The sequence below is a fragment of the Centruroides sculpturatus genome, unplaced genomic scaffold (assembly GCF_000671375.1).
Source record: "Centruroides sculpturatus isolate CEXI.00-Female unplaced genomic scaffold, Cexi_2.0 scaffold866, whole genome shotgun sequence".
Taxonomy (NCBI): domain Eukaryota; kingdom Metazoa; phylum Arthropoda; class Arachnida; order Scorpiones; family Buthidae; genus Centruroides; species Centruroides sculpturatus.
The window spans coordinates 201867-220304 of NW_019385250.1; the positions used below are offsets into that span (position 1 = coordinate 201867).

An 18438-nucleotide genomic window follows, 5' to 3' on the forward strand; every position below is an offset into this window, starting at 1 on the left:
GTAGACAAAGACTCATCTATGTATGCTCTATCATCTAATAACTTCAGCTGTTTATCATATTGTATATCAAATATCTACACCCCTGAGGTGGTCGTTAATTTTGCTGGAGGTCTTAATGTTTTGACCGTATTCCCTATCTGGTGCTGCTCATTAAGTATTGACATATCATATTGACACTAGTCACTTCTTCACCTGCTGTAGTCAGTGTAACATATTCGAATAGTAAGATGCACTATGTTTGTTATATTAACTTGATATTGAAATAAAATTGATTATACAGATAAATTATGTTTTTACAATTCCTACTTAAGAAGTTTTTTAGAGGTCCTTTCAAAAGCTTATTAACAGGGTTCTACTGTACCTGAATAATCCAACAAAACAAATTAAGGCAAGTGGATTGAATGCAGGTAACTGTGCTTAGACGAAAAAAGAGACTTGGTAGAAAAAGTGTGCAAGTCTTAATAGACCTGTGCAAATAAATTATTTTGAGAATTTTCTGTGTTACTTTTGCACTGCATCTCATGCATGTCTATCATTACAAATCATTTATTTAACTTATTTTATCATATTTTTAATGATTTAAAATAATACTTTATAAATATAATTGTTTTTTTTTTAAATACTTTAGGTAATATTCATAAAAATTGCTGATGATGCATTAGAGAGATTGACATATGTTACAGAAGAAGTTATAAAATCATTTGAATCCTGTGATATTGATATTACTGATAAGAAAAAATTTGCTCCCCATCTAACAATTTTAAAATTATCAAAGGACTCTAGATTATGGAAAAAGGTAAAATAATAATGTTTATTAATTCAAATTATAATTATTTATAACTCAGTAATTTTAGTTTTATGTATTGTTTTACGATTGTCTAATTAGTGTTAAAATCAGTAAGAGCATTGCATATTTTATGAATAATTTATAAATATTTTTTGGATAGTTTTACAAAAATAACTAGTATTGTTTACGTCTAAGAAATATAATCCATTATTCACAATCATCAGTTTGAGTGTTTGCATATAAGTAACTATTAAAACTAATCATAATCAGTATATTACATATAAAGCATACACTAAATATAATTTTAAATAGTAGGAAAATGTAAATGCTTGTTATAGATCTGCTCAAATCTTGAGCAAAGATTTATAAAAAATGCAACAAATGTAGAAAGCACAGCCAGAGCAATTTACCAAATTATTTTAATGCCAGTAATACTAAGAAACAAATATACATTTCATTTGTGGTTGCTAAAATTGGAAAGTTAAGGCATTCTCAGTTTTGTTACTTGCAGAGAGGACTGTTTCAAAATATCATAGGATGGTTTTTTATTAAGTTTATGATCATTTGCAGGGGAGTTAGTTTACCCTTTCCCTTTTTTATCACTGAGCACTTTTTTTGATGCCTTTTCCTCTTTTTTTTTTTTTGCACTTAAATTGGGTATTTTGTATATTTTCTATATATAAATCTGAAATTAAGTCTGTAAGTAACAATTTCTGTTTTTTGATATTTTAACATCTTTTGATGTAAAATAATAAGGATGATTCTATTCATCACAAAAGTGATGAAGGTATGTGATGTTATGACAGCTTACCAGTTTAAAAAATGTCAAGGATATTAAAGTCAAAACTGAAGGACTAAGTAAATAATTTTAAAGATGAAGGAATTAGAATTACAACCAATGATAGTATTTGAGTTGTGAACTGTGTGATGTTATCATACATTTGGATGAAAAGCATCTCTCTTCATGGGTCAGGCAGCACATTAAACATGCAAAACATATTCCCAACAGTGAAAGAAAAAAAGAATGAAAAGAAGAGTGTGTTTTATTTTGGCATCATTAAATTCTAACAAAATATAATGCAAGCACGAAAAATGTATTTTTACGTAAACTGCCTATAGCTTTAATACAATCATGGATTGCTTTTAATAAGATAAATTACCTAGAATTCACAAACTTCCTAGAAAAGTATACCATGAAATGCTAAGGAAAAGCTATGTGCAGCCTGCATATGAAGGAACTTTCAAAAAGTATAGAAAATAGTAGGAAACAACCCAGTCTTTTTTATTTTGGATAAAATAAGAAAAGTGCTGAACATTCTCACTGATCTAACAGGGGAGCCAGTACAACCCATGCNTATATATAAATGGTTTGCTGTATATTAGTTAATATGACGATTTTAGTCTCTGTAATCCAAAAATATTCTTGGTAGACAAATCTCACAGCAATCTTATTGGCAAATTAAATTTATTTTGTAAAGACTACATCAAATGCATTTCGGGCTGGTCTAATATTTTCCAGTCCCTCTTCAGTGAATAACCGCTGGTGGTAATTACAATGATATTTCCATGGGTAGGGTGGTAAACTTTGTACACATTTGTAAGAATCAAGTTTAAAAAACCTTTTCCACATACGTGTATAATAAACATACTAAAACCAACTAATTATTAAAAATTCATTGACAAACAATTGTAAAGATAATTCCAAAGCACTACAAATTTTTAAACTCATACCATCAATACTTTACTATGTCACTCAGTACACCATCAACACTTTACAACGGTAATCAAGTGATGACTTTGGAAGATTTTCTATTTCAATTTTTAAAATTTTTGAATTCAAATTGGTTTGATTATAGAACAATTTTAAACGTTCCAGAAAATTGATCAAATTGAAAATAGTTTGTTTGACTGGACGTAAAAATTCTCTAATTAGTCTGGAAACGGGGGACCTAATTCTTGCATTCTGTGAAAACGGGTAAGATTGGCTATAATGTAATCACTTGGTCATCACTTGATTACCGTTGTAAAGTGTTGATGGTGTACTGAGTGACGTTGTAAAGTATTGATGGTATGAGTTTAAAAATTTGTAGTGCTTTGGAATTATCTTTACAATTGTTTGTCAATGAATTTTTAATAATTAGTTGGTTTTAGTATGTTTATTATACACGTATGTGGAAAAGGTTTTTTAAACTTGATTCTTACAAATGTGTACAAAGTTTACCACCCCTACCCATGGAAATATCATTGTAATTACCACCAGCGGTTATTCACTGAAGAGGGACTGGAAAATATTAGACCAGCCCGAAATGCATTTGATGTAGTCTTTACAAAATAAATTTAATTTGCCAATAAGATTGCTGTGAGATTTGTCTACCAAGAATATTTTTGGATTACAGAGACTAAAATTGTCATATTAACTAATATACAGCAAACCATTTATATATATTTGGAAGAAAAGTCTTCAGTGGCTGCAATGAAACTCAAGAGTCTGTTGAAGAAGCTTTATATTGTTTATTTATACAAGTTCTGTGTAGTTCAATTTCTAAACTTGAGGAAAGAAGTCTGTCTACTGAGAAACAGTGAAAGATTTTTGAACATGCCAAAAACTAGTTGGATGGATTTGCTTTATAGAAACTGGAATATATTCTGAGCAAACACCTAGATTTTCAAAATATAACATCTGAGTCTCTTCAGTCAAAACTTGGAGTTTTAGCAAAAATCATAAATGCTGCTCTCACATCTGTTGATGTAGATAGATCGGTTTTGCTGTTCAAAGATTTACCTATCTGATGCTATTTGCAGCTGATTATGAATAATATAGAATGCAGTGTCTTTGCAAGTAAACTACTTTTCTGTTTATAAACTAGGAAAATGATGGATTAGCTTCTGAAATTGACTGATTTGAATTTTCTATGATTTTCTTGAGTTTTGTGTGTTCTCTGCATACTTTTGTATGCAATAAATTGATAGTTTTATATTTTTTAGTAGCATTTTTTTGCAAAACTTCATTTTTTAGATTTCTTTTAAAGAAAATTTGCACCTCAACCTTCCAAGTTTAATTATAACATTTTAAATTGTTTCATATATATAAATAATAACAACTCAAAGCCCGAGAAATATATAATAAATCACCAAACGATTGCCTTAATATCGGGCCGATATTAAGGCGATCGTTTGGTGATTAAATTGTTTCATCCATGTGTCATATTCCTTTAAATTTAAGAGACAACCAAATTTATAAAATAGTGATTTTCAAAAAAAAATTGATAATTAGTAAAAATTAATAAATTCTTTCGAACTCTATTTAAGATAATTCAGTCAAATAGTCTAAAATAAATGTGCTGGTGCCACACATTAATTTATCAATTGGTTAAAAAAACTGAAACTGAATTTTTTATTTTATAATGGACTTTCCTATTTGGCTAAACATGCTGATTCTGAAGCACATCTTTTCAAGGAACATCTAACTTTAGTCATTGGGTCCACATTTGCCTTTCTTTTTATATTCATTCAGCTATAGAAATTCAGATTCTAAGTGATTTTATGTTCTTGCATTTTTGCATTTAGATAGCTAAATGCAAATTTACATTATGTACAGGTACATAATAAGCAAAAGAATTTTGGGAGTCAAGAAACAGCACAATAATTTTACTTCAGTTACAAATATGATTGCATTTAGATAGCCTCAAAACCAAAAGTTCTTCAAATTTGATAATTGTGGTGGCTATAACATTGGAAATGATTAGGTAATCACTCTTGTAAAAAATGCTGTTGCATTAAGGCTTGCACCATAATGATAGATATTGTGGTATTAGACAATTTCTCTGCTGCAATGCTGACAGTTTCAGAGCCTATCTCTAATAGCTTTAACAAAACATGTCACTGGATCAAATGCAGAGTTTTCTTCAAAAATTGATGCTATGAAACTACACTACACCATTACCTCTGGTGTATGAAATGGAATTTGTTAGTGAATATTGGAAGTTTTGTCAAACCAAAAATGGCAGTTGTGAGTGTTCCATTACAGTGCAAATGAAAATAAGCCACATTCCTACACAAAATTTGCCAATGCCATATAGCATCAATCATTATCAGAGCTATAAATGTTGTGGCCAAAGGTGTATGCTATAACTTTTCCAAGGTGGTGCACAACCATTATCATAATTATTACTTAAAATTATAGTATGTTAGATTTCTTTATTTAAAACTATATATAATTCCATGATATTTGTTTTCATTTCTATCTTATTATTATTTTTAGTAAACTCTAATCAATATATATATAACTCCTACAGTGGAGATGAAAGACCTGTTTGCCTCTCAGTGGATGCTCATGATTATGGAAAATGTTTTCTGTTTGTCATTATCACTAGAAACCAAGTTTTGACTGTGGGATATCTTGTATCGATAAAAATGCAAGATTATCTGCAGACTGCTCCAAACACCCTACACAATACAGTGGAACCCCGGTTAACGAACTTAATCCGTTCCGCGACTCCGTTCGTTAACTGAATTGTTCGTTAACTGAAGCAATGTTTCCCATAGAAATTAATGCAAATGCAATTAATCCGTTCTAGTCTCCAAAATTTTTGTCATTTTATTTGTAATATACAGTAATTTTCTTTGATGAAAATGTAGGAAAACGTAGTATCTATCATTACAGCAACAAACATGTAAACTTTGTTTAATAAAATAGCACTGTACATACTTTCGTTTGTTGTAGTTGGTGGCAGAAAAGTGAAGATATACGAACCTTAATGTTTGGAAGGGGAATCCCCTTCAAAAAAATAATGGGTAGCACTTCATCGGAAGATTCTTTGAGTCGAAATCTCTTTTGGTAAAAAAACCCACCAGTGGCTAAGTCGTCTTCGTACCTTGAAGTTCGTTCATGGGTTCGCACCTCGCTCAGACGGGCTGGCCACGTGGAGTTTTCCGGGATTTCTCCACGTCTGTAACGCCCAAATAGGGGTCAGTTTCCCTTAAAAACACCTCCCAGAAGGCATTCTCCCTAGTCAGATCGCCCAAGCATTGCATTGCCATAACTTAACAAAGAAACAAATTCTTTTCATAAGGAACAAGAAATTGATCTAAAGTTGATTGTCTTACTCTTTTAATCAAAATTTTTTTCAAATGCGATAGCACATTGTCGTTTTCTATTGCCACTATGACTTTTTTCTTTCTTTGATGCCATATTGATTAAATATATAAATCACAAAACTGAAAAAAGAAGTATAGTACAAACACTCGGAAAAGCAATGCTTAACTTGCGCATGCCTAACACTAACTAAAATTTGACACAAAATACCGTTACGTTTGTTATCCAAATTTTGTTCGTTATCTGAGACAAAATTTTTGCAAAATAAAAGTTCGTTAACCGATTTGGTCGTTAACCAGGACGTTCGTTAACCGGGGTTCCACTGTAGTGCTTTCCACACTGTTGTTTTGGGCACATTTTAATTTGCATGGTATTGCATGGTCAATACTGCTGTCTTGAGGATTTTCTGTTCCACGCTTCATTACTGTAATAATGTCTTCTGTTTTCAATGTCCAATTGATATATGACCTGTCCTGGTTTCAGTGAAAGTTCAAATCTCAGAATGCAAAATCATTCTTCCAAGATTCCCAATAGTTATAAGACATCTTTTAAGAAATTTTGGTGCTTAAAAATTTTACAAAGCTGAGCTGGCATTATAGGTTCATTGATAGAAAAGCTTATTATGAACTGTAATGCAAATCACACAAAATCAGCATATGACAAACTTTTTTCACAATTCTTTAATAAATGAACAGTTGACTCCTTTTATACTTAGAAAATATAGGTATTATGCACATTAAGTAGCACCAAAATTTAGCTACTAGAGCTAGATTTTGAAGCAGAAATTACTGTATTTCCAAAATTGCACACTCAAGACAGTAAAAATACCAAATTTGGTTGAGATTTGATTAATAGTTCTTTCAACAGAGAGCTCTGAGAACATCTGTTCTGTAATTATGAACACCATATATGTAATATGCAAAACTTTTATTGTTTTTTTTTATGGTAATTATGTCAAACATTAATTTTTCAGTAAGTTGGTAAGTTTTTAAATTTATTAGATAAAATTAAAATATCAATTCATGTGTGTGGAAATAGTTTTAATGCATTTTATTTTCTAATAAAACTAAATTCATTAAATAATTTTGTACAGTTTATTTGTAGATTGTTAATTATTAAAAACTAACACTTCTTTAATTAATAATGGTCAGCTTTAATTTTATTTGCATAAAAGAGGTGAATTTTTCATTGAACTCTTTACATTGTACTTTATGTAATCTGTTTTTCCTTTTAATAAAAAGGAATCAATATTTTATTTAATTTACTATTGAATATTATAAATTTTAATGGATTAATTTTACTTTACTTTTAGTTATTTTATATTGATTCTTTGATCAAATCTATATAAAATAACAGTAGGATAGTGTAATTTATCATCAGATAGAATGTTGAATATTCTTTACCATATTCTGCCCATGCATTTCTACTTTCAGTTGCACCTCTCCTTTAATTTTAATTTCATTTATTGATAAACTACTATATCTTAGCATGATTACCTGGTAAAAGATTCCATGTTATTGTAATTGATGAATCTTTGTATGTAGTTTCTGTTCCATCATTTTCATATGATCAAATCTGCTTTGTATTAATTCCTCACTCCTTTCCTGCAGTTTTCTGACCAGTGTCATTTTTTCAGAAGATTCATTCTATTGATCATACAATCTCATTTATACATTTGTCAGATGCAATACTAATTCAGTGTGCAGTGGGTATTTGACATATTTGGTAATTTAATAAAACTCTAATCTAGCAAAAACCAAATATATTTTAATAAAAATTTGTGTGCACACACATTATTGAGATTTGGTACAAATCTCAGTAAGCTTTCTTATAAGATTATTATATGAATCCATCTTTATCTTCAATGTCTGCTTCAATGTAGGACCAGAATCATTTAAATGCCTACACTGAATGGTCTTTATTCATTTCCAACATCTGGACAATGGCAGCCTTCAGTGAAGTTATGATGATGATGATTAGACTTGATTGAGTTGATGTTGACTTTTCAATAATGCTCCAAATATAGTCAGACAGTCTTTACATGATTGTAAAGATTGCCTGACATCCATTCTTAGGTTATTGGGCTTTGTGAGAAGGTGGTGAGGGGTCTTGTAAAAATATATATATTCTTCCATTGCATATTTCATTTATCCAGAACTTAACAACTGTCTTTAGCACCTCAATATGTCCAGTAGCATTAACTCTAAGATCTTGAGGAAAGATGTGAGGTGGCTGACATGCAATGGCGTGCGGTGACGTTTGATAATAGAGAAGCTGTGCCGGTCCTGGATAGAATGATTGGAAGCATTATACGATATTTTGGTGTGTAGCATCCACGAGCTAAACCGTGTGAGGTTGATGCTCTGTAAAGCACATGTGCAAATGTGTGTAATCTGGCTGTTTACTCCATTCAAATATTTTTGCTATGGAAGCTGTCCCATATTCAACAATACAGCACTTCCATTGAGAATATGCATATATATTGAATTTATACTCGAATATATAATAGCAATCTTATCATTATTTTTCACATGTATAGAAATTTTAAATAAGATACATAATGTGGTTATAATAGAATATAAATTTTAAGTAATTCAAAGTATGTTAAAATATGAAAATAATTGCGCAATATATATTTATATTTTAGAAAATACAAGGGAAGCAGCACTTCCACAGCTTCCATGGATGGCACGCCACTGCTGACATGACCTTTGTTACTCATCACTTCTAAAACTTCTTTCATCACCATTGCTGGAAACTTATGTGCAGATCCTTCTAATATCAGCAGAATGATGCACACTAACCATCTATTATTTCTCCTGTTAAACTTAGACCTAGACCAAAAGTCTATCTTTCTAAGTTGCAGCACTTAGAAAGTTGGCAATTTCTAAATTTCTGTGCTCTTCACATAGAAAGATATGCAGCCATTGCTAGCATATTTCTTCTGTTAGCATTTTATCTGCCATGGTAGATTTGAAAGAAACAAAGACATTTAATTGATATAAACAGTGTAATATACTGAAAATTATACTTCCATATAAAATTAAGTTTTCCATTGTATTCATGTATAAGTGTGAATGTGTGTGTGTATTTGTGATTTTTTTCCTCCATAAAAATAATTTTTTTGGAAGGAATTGGATTGAATTTAAAATATTCTTTCCTCAGGGTATCAAAAAAGTTGAATGTTGTTTATATGATGAATTCAAGGATGAACAGTTTGGAACAGAAATAGTTAAAGGTTTACAGCTATTAGAAATGAAGCGCAAAGATGACACTGGATATTATCATTGCTGTAAAGAATTTTTATTTGGTAAGAGAAATTATTTTCTAAACTTTTAATATTCTATTCTTCTTTAAATGTATTTTCTTGTTTAAATATTTATGGCTTGTCATACACCAATGATAATAGCACTACAGTTTAAAAGCCTTACTTTTGTTACTAAAATAATTAATCCTACAGTTTCTTAATATTTCAGTGAACATTTCAAGAGACCACATTTCACTCCCTCTTTAGCCTAATATGACAGATACTATGTACAGTACTTACTGGTGAATACTAAAATTACATAAAAATATGAATTACTTATTAACAGAAATACTTTCAACTAATTTAAAACAAAATATTATATTTGAAAATAGGATTTAGGTTTTATTAATTTTAAAAGATATTTCCGAACGATCCTTTTTTTTCTTTACATTATAAAAAATTAAAACTTGTGTAAAACCGATATTAAAGCCCTCAGAGTATTTTCAGTTCTAAATTATAAACAATTACTAACAAAGTAGTGTTATTAATGAATTTTTATTAATTTCAAAATCAATTATATTCTCAATTTTATAGTTCTGTAGTTTTTGCAATATTTTAATGGCAGTGCAACAGTGGTGCACAATGCATGAACCTCTCTGGAAACTTGTGGTTATGTATGCAAATTGTTCAAAAGTCCATTAACCAATTGTTCAAAATTAGAACAAAACAAGATCAAATAATATAACATTAAAATAAATTAAATTAGGAAGCTTCTGTCAATATAAATAAAAACAACAATATTATTTGTACCTACAAGAGAAAATATTAGTAACAAAGCCAGAAACTGATAGAAGCTCCCCTCATTACTAACAATTTTAATCAAAATTTTAAGCTGCATCAAATTACATAAACTAAAGGAGATATGTGTATTTAAGCTTCATACTTATTAGTCTTAAATGCAAAATCAAAAGTGATGATTTTAATAAATAAGTATAATTTTGGCGAGCGAGTCTGTTGTTACATTATATACACGTCAAGGTAATATTTACAAGAATTAATTTGAATACATTTATGAAATCGATTCAAAATTTTATCAATCATATTTTACTGATTACATTTCACAAAATGATGCTAAAAAGAAAATTGATTCCAATTTTTATGAAATGTTTAATATTATGATTTGTTTATTTACAGAAAATTCAAAATATTCAAAAAACGAATGTTCAGAAGAATCCGAAGCAAAAATAGGAGAGAGTCCAAAGGTTGTTCTTCGAAAGGAGAAAGAAAACGTGCGAAAGAAAATTTCGTCTTTAACCGAAACACAACTAAAAAGATTATGACAGAAGCAATAATCAATGAAAATTAGTAATTTTATACACATGCACCTTGTATTTTTCTATGTACAAAATACTTGTATTATAGAATATCCACGTTGCACAAAATCACAATTAGTAAAATTGGATTGCAAGAACAGAAAACTCACACCTTTGTACATTAAATAAAGTTTATTTTCATTCTGATTCTTTCTCTGCATACATATCTTTGGTTATATCTGGAGAGACACTGTGCTTCAACATCTTGTTGTCATCAAAACAATCAGTTTTGTTACTTTACATATACTTAAGAATAAAATAAATGCAGAAAGTAAGCCATGCGATATTTGTTACCTTATAAAAACAGATATCAGTTTGAATTTTTCTGCTTTTATTTCTGGAAAACAAAGTGTGGAGACAAACTATAGATACTTTCAATAGAAATGATCAAAATTACAATTAAGAAATGTAATGATTTTATATCTTCTATTCCTCCTTTTGGAACAGCATCGAATGTATTCATGCAAATGAAATCATATTGTCATCTGTATAATTTACAATCAATATATCAATTCAAGATTATCAATTATTTGTTCTTGCATTTTAACATTTTACATTCTCTTATATTTAACATTTTAAAATCATTAAATAGAAGATTCATTGAATTACCTTAACAAAAAACAATGGGGCATGTGCCTTGGTACCTCCCAATTGCCTTAGCAACACCCATATATACTTAGATATACAGTAAATAATTCTTATCCCATTGACATATTTTAACTGTTTAGAAATTGTTCATTTGTACAATTTGTGACACACAACAAAGTAATTATATGTCAGATTTCTTATACTGGATGGTTTAAGTAGGTTTAAGTTACATGGGTAACCAGTGAATGGGTGCATGAGTTTGCTATTTCAGCCAGTTCTTTTTCCCCTTATGCCTACGTGTCCCAGACTTAACAAAATCTCACTTGGTAGTATCATAAAAAGCTGGTATAATAGCTGCGGGACCTTCTGCACGAGACAGTCCTGAAAAAACTAGAGTTCAAAGTCTGCATTGTACTGACAAAATACTCACTTGGTAGTATCATAAAAAGCTGGTATAATAGCTGCGGACCTTCTGCACGAGACAGTCCTGAAAAAACTAGAGTTCAAAGCCTGCATTGTACTGACAAAATACCTATGTCTCCCACCAATTTTGATAGGTAGTGTTTGATATGATTATGAAATCTTCCAAACCGTTTCGTTCTAAGGACCACTAGTAATATACTAGATGGGGAGGGTCATGCAGGCAAACTTCTTGAGAAGGGAGGAAGAGCAAGAGAAGGCCATCCATGCCGTGATATTGTATCACTCATTAAAATATCAAAACAATTTTTTTTTTGGAGAGATGATACTTTAATATCAACTGCGGTAACTATTCGACAAAGAAAAGTTTTCACATTATATGATTAGACTCTATGAATAATGAACTAATCTAAGTCTAAGCAGTAAATCAAACATGCTACTGTCTTGATTGTGAAAATAAGTATTCTCAATAGTAATTATTTTTGGTGATTACATTAATATTAATCCCATTTACTCAAGAAATGGAACCTGTGCAGAAATTAACCTTTTTTCCACCGATTCGCTTTGAGAAGACCTGGTTTACAGTATATTTAGGGTGGAATGTGATGAAAAGAAAGAAGAAAAGCGATATTGTAGGCGCGAACGAATATGCATAAGTAATGCTGTTAAGGCAATTTGTCTTCGACAGCGGCCATACCACGCTGAAAATACCGGTTCTCGTCCGATCACCGAAGTCAAGCAGCGTCGGGCCCGGTCAGTACTTGGGACGGAGACGACCTGGGAATACCGGGTGCTGCTGTCACTATTTTTTTTTCTTTCATTCTTCGATCTATCTCTTTTTCTTTCGTCTAATCAAATTTATCACTTGGCCCAGTAATTTTTCTTTAATAAATTATATCAAGCAAACGTTTCTTTTCTATGCCCTCTCGCTTCCTGTACATGGCTTTAAAAATCCTCAGTGTGTCAATTACAAAGGCATACTGGGCGTTTAAATGTCTTTATCACGCGTAAAAGAACATTATCAAAATCCTATTATATATATTTATATTTACTAAACATTCAAATGGCACAAGTCATTAAATGCGAAATAATAATAATGTGGGTTTAGAACTAAATAGAATTTGTATATAGTCGCTGGATACTAAGCAGCTTCAGAAATCCCTACAGTTTGTAGTTTGAAACCCGACGATTCCGTGGGTGCTAAACGACACGAGGGCTTTCAATATGCTGTTGGTGTAATGGTTATAAAAAGTTGTTTAATTTACATAGATTCGAGCTTTTGTTATTCTGGGCGACATTTCGGATGAAAATCGTCCGTTTGGATGCAATTTTTTCCTAGGAAGCGATAAAAGTAAGGGATGGGACCCCGCCTAGTTTGACCTATCGACCCGCAAGTAGGCCTATCGCCAGCACTTCACTGATAACGAGAAAAGCTTAAGTTTAAAATTTGAGCTCTCTAGACCCAGTAGTGTTGTTTCTCTAGGAGCGTCTGCACCGCCAAATGAATAAGAAAAAGAAAAAAAAAAGTACAGCTTTTATGGACATCTCTAACACGTGGCTTAACACGACTAGAATGAAGTTTATAATTCGTTTTTAATGGAAAAATACATCCATCTCAAGACTCACTCAATAGATCTTTCGTATATTTCAGAACGTATAGTCCTTATCGTGTGTAAGCTTTTATCTGTAAAATTCGGACACTTTAATTAATTTAACAAAAGTTTAATTTTATTAATAGATTGGTAGATTACTATGCTTCGAGTCTATTTTTTTTTTTTTTCGGTTCGAAGGATCATCATAAAATCGAAATTTTTATTCGCCTTTATACAGAATATTAGATTTTTGAATTCATATTACTGTTAATGCAAGGAATGATCCGTCTTTTCAGCGACAGGGAGGCGCAAAAATCACGAAATTCGGTGAAAAATCCAAACATTTTGCATTAAATTTCGTGGCGACGCAACAATAAAACTCCGACAATTTGTTGCGAGCGGTTTGATTTTTTGTTCAAAGTGTTTTTTTGTTTCAAAGATTGTTAAAAGTGATTTATTTCAAGCGTTTTCTGAGTTTTGCATCATTTGCAGCCATTTTATCGGTAAGTTCAGACCACGAACTTTCTAAATTTAGGTATTTTTGAACATTGTTTAGCCGAATATCACAATTAGTGGCAATGATTTTTCAACAAAGCTCTATTTAGATAACAATCGATGGTTTTGGTCACACAGACGACCAATGGGGTCTTTCCGCTTATTTCGGGAGATATTTTTCATTCTTTTTATTGTTAATTTTCGTTAAGACAAATTGTTAAAGATTTGGGTTATATTTACCCTAGGTAGCCAAGATGGCGGCGCTTCCTGTATCCTCGAATAAGATCGCTAGGCTACGGTCGACGTAGAGGGCGCTGTTTAGATATTTGTGACGGATTAATTATGCAAATTATTATCGAATGATAACGTGCGTTTGCGGGTGCTTTTGAAGTGTCGCGAAAGCGAAAAAAGACTTAGGAATTCGAAAAGAAAAAAAAAAGAAAGAAAAAAAAAAGGCGATGCTTGCGATTAATTGATTTTTTAAATATTTCTAATAATGGAAAATTTAGAAATTAATAGCGATGAATTTTGGTCGAACTATGCACGAGCGGGCAGTTTGTCGACTTTTGGAATCGGAATATGCAAATTTAGGTTTACGTGCCGGAATCGGTAGCGACTTCGAATTTGCCGTAAGTTGAGGCATTCGGCACGTCGAGGACGTTTGCAGAATATGTTCCGACAAGTGTAAGTTAACGTACAGACGCGATAGGAATTCGTGCGTTACGAGATGCCGAACACAGTTCGGCCTTTGACGGCACCTTCGAAGGAAAAATGCGGCAAAATTTCTTGGTCGGGTGAATGTTCAGATGCGTGGACCATCATGGCGGCACTTCCTGTTTTAGCCTCGAAACCTGATGCCTTTGGAGACGACGTGTCACGTGACGACGCGAGCGCCTGCGCGACGTGTCGCGTGACGACGCGAGTGCCTGCGCGTGTTCTGAGTGCGCTTTTGCGCCTGCGCGTGTTCTGAGTGTGGTTTTGCGCCTGCGCGACGTGTCATGTGACGACGCAAGCGCCTGCGCGTGTTCTGAGTGTGGTTTTTTGAAATTTTCGACCGGTTGCAACATCGGAGAATTAGACGGAATACATATAAAACACGCGACAGTAAATCATTCGAAAAACTTTGTGAATCCGTTGGACGGCGTGCATACGCAAAACATCGAAAGGATGTGGGGGACCTTCAAGAACAGAAAAAATCTGCCCCTACACTATACCGAGGAACTTCGAGATTCGTATCTGTACGCTTTTATGTACAAAAAGCATATGAAGTGGGAAAGTCTCAAGCCGGGTGATCGTTTCAGAATTTTCTGCGAACATTTAAGAAAAATGTATCCAGGAGCGGGACGCNGTTATTGTAATTGATGAATCTTTGTAAGTAGTTTCTGTTCCATCATTTTCATATGATCAAATCTGCTTTGTATTAATTCCTCACTCCTTTCCTGCAGTTTTCTGACCAGTGTCATTTTTTCAGAAGATTCATTCTGTTGATCATACAACACACAAATCTCATTTATACATGAATCTTTACATGATTGTAAAGATTCATGTATAAATGGATCCTAAATGTAACCTAAGAATGGATGTCAGGCAATCCTTACATGATTGTAAAGATTGCCTGACATCCATTCTTAGGTTATTGGGCTTTGTGAGAAGGTGGTGAGTCGTGTTGAAATATATATATTCTTCCATTGCATATTTCNGGTAAAAGATTCCATGTTATTGTAATTGATGAATCTTTGTATGTAGTTTCTGTTCCATCATTTTCATATAATCAAATCTGCTTTGTATTAATTCCTCACTCCTTTCCTGCAGTTTTCTGACCAGTGTCATTTTTTCAGAAGATTCATTCTATTGATCATACAATCTCATTTATACATTTGTCAGATGCAATACTAATTCAGTGTGCAGTGGGTATTTGACATATTTGGTAATTTAATAAAACTCTAATCTAGCAAAAACCAAATATATTTTAATAAAAATTTGTGTGCACACACATTATTGAGATTTGGTACAAATCTCAGTAAGCTTTCTTATAAGATTATTATATGAATCCATCTTTATCTTCAATGTCTGCTTCAATGTAGGACCAGAATCATTTAAATGCCTACACTGAATGGTCTTTATTCATTTCCAACATCTGGACAATGGCAGCCTTCAGTGAAGTTATGATGATGATGATTAGACTTGATTGAGTTGATGTTGACTTTTCAATAATGCTCCAAATATAGTCAGACAGTCTTTACATGATTGTAAAGATTGCCTGACATCCATTCTTAGGTTATTGGGCTTTGTGAGAAGGTGGTGAGACATCCATTCTTAGGTTATTGGGCTTTGTGAGAAGGTGGTGAGTCGTGTTGAAATATATATATTCTTCCATTGCATATTTCATTTATCCAGGGCTTAACAACTGTCTTCAGCACCTCAATATGTCCAGTAGCATTAACTCTAAGACCTTGTGGAAAGATATGAGGTGGCTGACATGCAATGGCATGTGGTGACATTTGATAATAGAGAAGCTGTGCCAGCCCTGGATAGAATCATTGGAAGCATTATATGATATTTTGGGGTATAACATCCACGAGCTAAACCATGTGAGGTTAATGCTCTGTAAAGCACATGCACAAATGCGTGTAATCTGGCTGTTTTACTCCATTCAGTTTTATTCCATTCAAATAGTTTTGCCATGAAAGCTGTCCCGTATTCGACAATACAGCGCTTCCATTGAGAATATGCATATATATTGAATTTATATTCAAATATACAATAGCAATCTTATCATTATTTTTCACATGTATAGAAATTTTTAATAAGATACATAATGTGGTTATAATTGAATTACTTGAAATAAATATTCTAAGTACGTTAAAATATGAAAATAATTGAACAATATATATTTATATTTTAGAAAATACAAGGGAAGCGGTGCTTCCACAGCTTCCATGGATGACATGCCACTGCTGACATGACCTGTATGCTATAACTTTTCCAAGGTGGTGCACAACCATTATCATANAGTGAAGTTATGATGATGATGATTAGACTTGATTGAGTTGATGTTGACTTTTCAATAATGCTCCAAATATAGTCAGACAGTCTTTACATGATTGTAAAGATTGCCTGACATCCATTCTTAGGTTATTGGGCTTTGTGAGAAGGTGGTGAGGGGTCTTGTAAAAATATATATATTCTTCCATTGCATATTTCATTTATCCAGAACTTAACAACTGTCTTTAGCACCTCAATATGTCCAGTAGCATTAACTCTAAGATCTTGAGGAAAGATGTGAGGTGGCTGACATGCAATGGCGTGCGGTGACGTTTGATAATAGAGAAGCTGTGCCGGTCCTGGATAGAATGATTGGAAGCATTATACGATATTTTGGTGTGTAGCATCCACGAGCTAAACCGTGTGAGGTTGATGCTCTGTAAAGCACATGTGCAAATGTGTGTAATCTGGCTGTTTACTCCATTCAAATATTTTTGCTATGGAAGCTGTCCCATATTCAACAATACAGCACTTCCATTGAGAATATGCATATATATTGAATTTATACTCGAATATATAATAGCAATCTTATTAGAAATTTTTAATAAGATACATAATGTGGTTATAATTGAATTACTTGAAATAAATATTCTAAGTACGTTAAAATATGAAAATAATTGAACAATATATATTTATATTTTAGAAAATACAAGGGAAGCGGTGCTTCCACAGCTTCCATGGATGACATGCCACTGCTGACATGACCTTTGTTACTCATCACTTCTAAAACTTCTTTCATCACCATTGCTGGAAACTTATGTGCAGATCCTTCTAATATCAGCAGAATGATGCACACTAACCATCTATTATTTCTCCTGTTAAACTTAGACCTAGACCAAAAGTCTATCAGTTGTAGCACTTAGAAAGTTGGCAATTTCTAAATTTCTGTGTTCTTCACATAGAAAGATATGCAGCCATTGCTAGCATATTTCTTCTGTTAGCATTTTATCTGCCATGGTAGATTTGAAAGAAACAAAGACATTTTAATTGATATAAACAATGTAATATACTGAAAATTATACTTCCATATAAAATTAAGTTTTCCATTGTATTCATGTATAAGTGTGAATGTGTGTGTGTATTTGTGATTTTTTTCCTCCATAAAAATATTTTTCTTGGAAGGAATTGGATTGAATTTAAAATATTCTTTCCTCAGGGTATCAAAAAAGTTGAATGTTGTTTATATGATGAATTCAAGGATGAACAGTTTGGAACAGAAATAGTTAAAGGTTTACAGCTATTAGAAATGAAGCGCAAAGATGACACTGGATATTATCATTGCTGTAAAGAATTTTTATTTGGTAAGAGAAATTATTTTCTAAACTTTTAATATTCTATTCTTCTTTAAATGTATTTTCTTGTTTAAATATTTATGGCTTGTCATACACCAATGATAATAGCACTACAATTTAAAAGCCTTATTTTTGTTACTAAAATAATTAATCCTACAGTTTCTTAATATTTCAGTGAACATTTCAAGAGACCACATTTCACTCCCTCTTTAGCCTAATATGACAGATACTAACTATGTACAGTACTTACTGGTGAATACTAAAATTACAAAATATGAATTACTTATTAACAGAAATACTTTCAACTAATTTTAAAAGATATTTCCCAACAATGCAATGCTTAACTTGCGCATGCCTAACACTAACTAAAATTTGACACAAAATACCGTTACGTTTGTTATCCAAATTTTGTTCGTTATCTGAGACAAAATTTTTGCAAAATAAAAGTTCGTTAACCGATTTGGTCGTTAACCAGGACGTTCGTTAACCGGGGTTCCACTGTAT

At 32.0% G+C, this 18438-nt stretch overlaps 1 long non-coding RNA gene and 1 other non-coding gene across 2 annotated transcripts; both read left to right on the plus strand.

Moving 5' to 3' along the window:
• The first annotated feature begins 607 nt into the window (after nt 1-607).
• On the plus strand, nt 608-12144 carry LOC111636723. The gene is made up of 3 exons (XR_002758576.1): nt 608-796; nt 9048-9192; nt 10324-12144. It is a non-coding gene; the product is annotated as an uncharacterized LOC111636723 (long non-coding RNA).
• A 49-nt stretch (nt 12145-12193) lies between these two features.
• LOC111636728 lies at nt 12194-12312 on the plus strand. Its single transcript, XR_002758579.1, has one exon. It is a non-coding gene; the product is annotated as a 5S ribosomal RNA (ribosomal RNA).
• Nucleotides 12313-18438: the final 6126 nt, after the last annotated feature.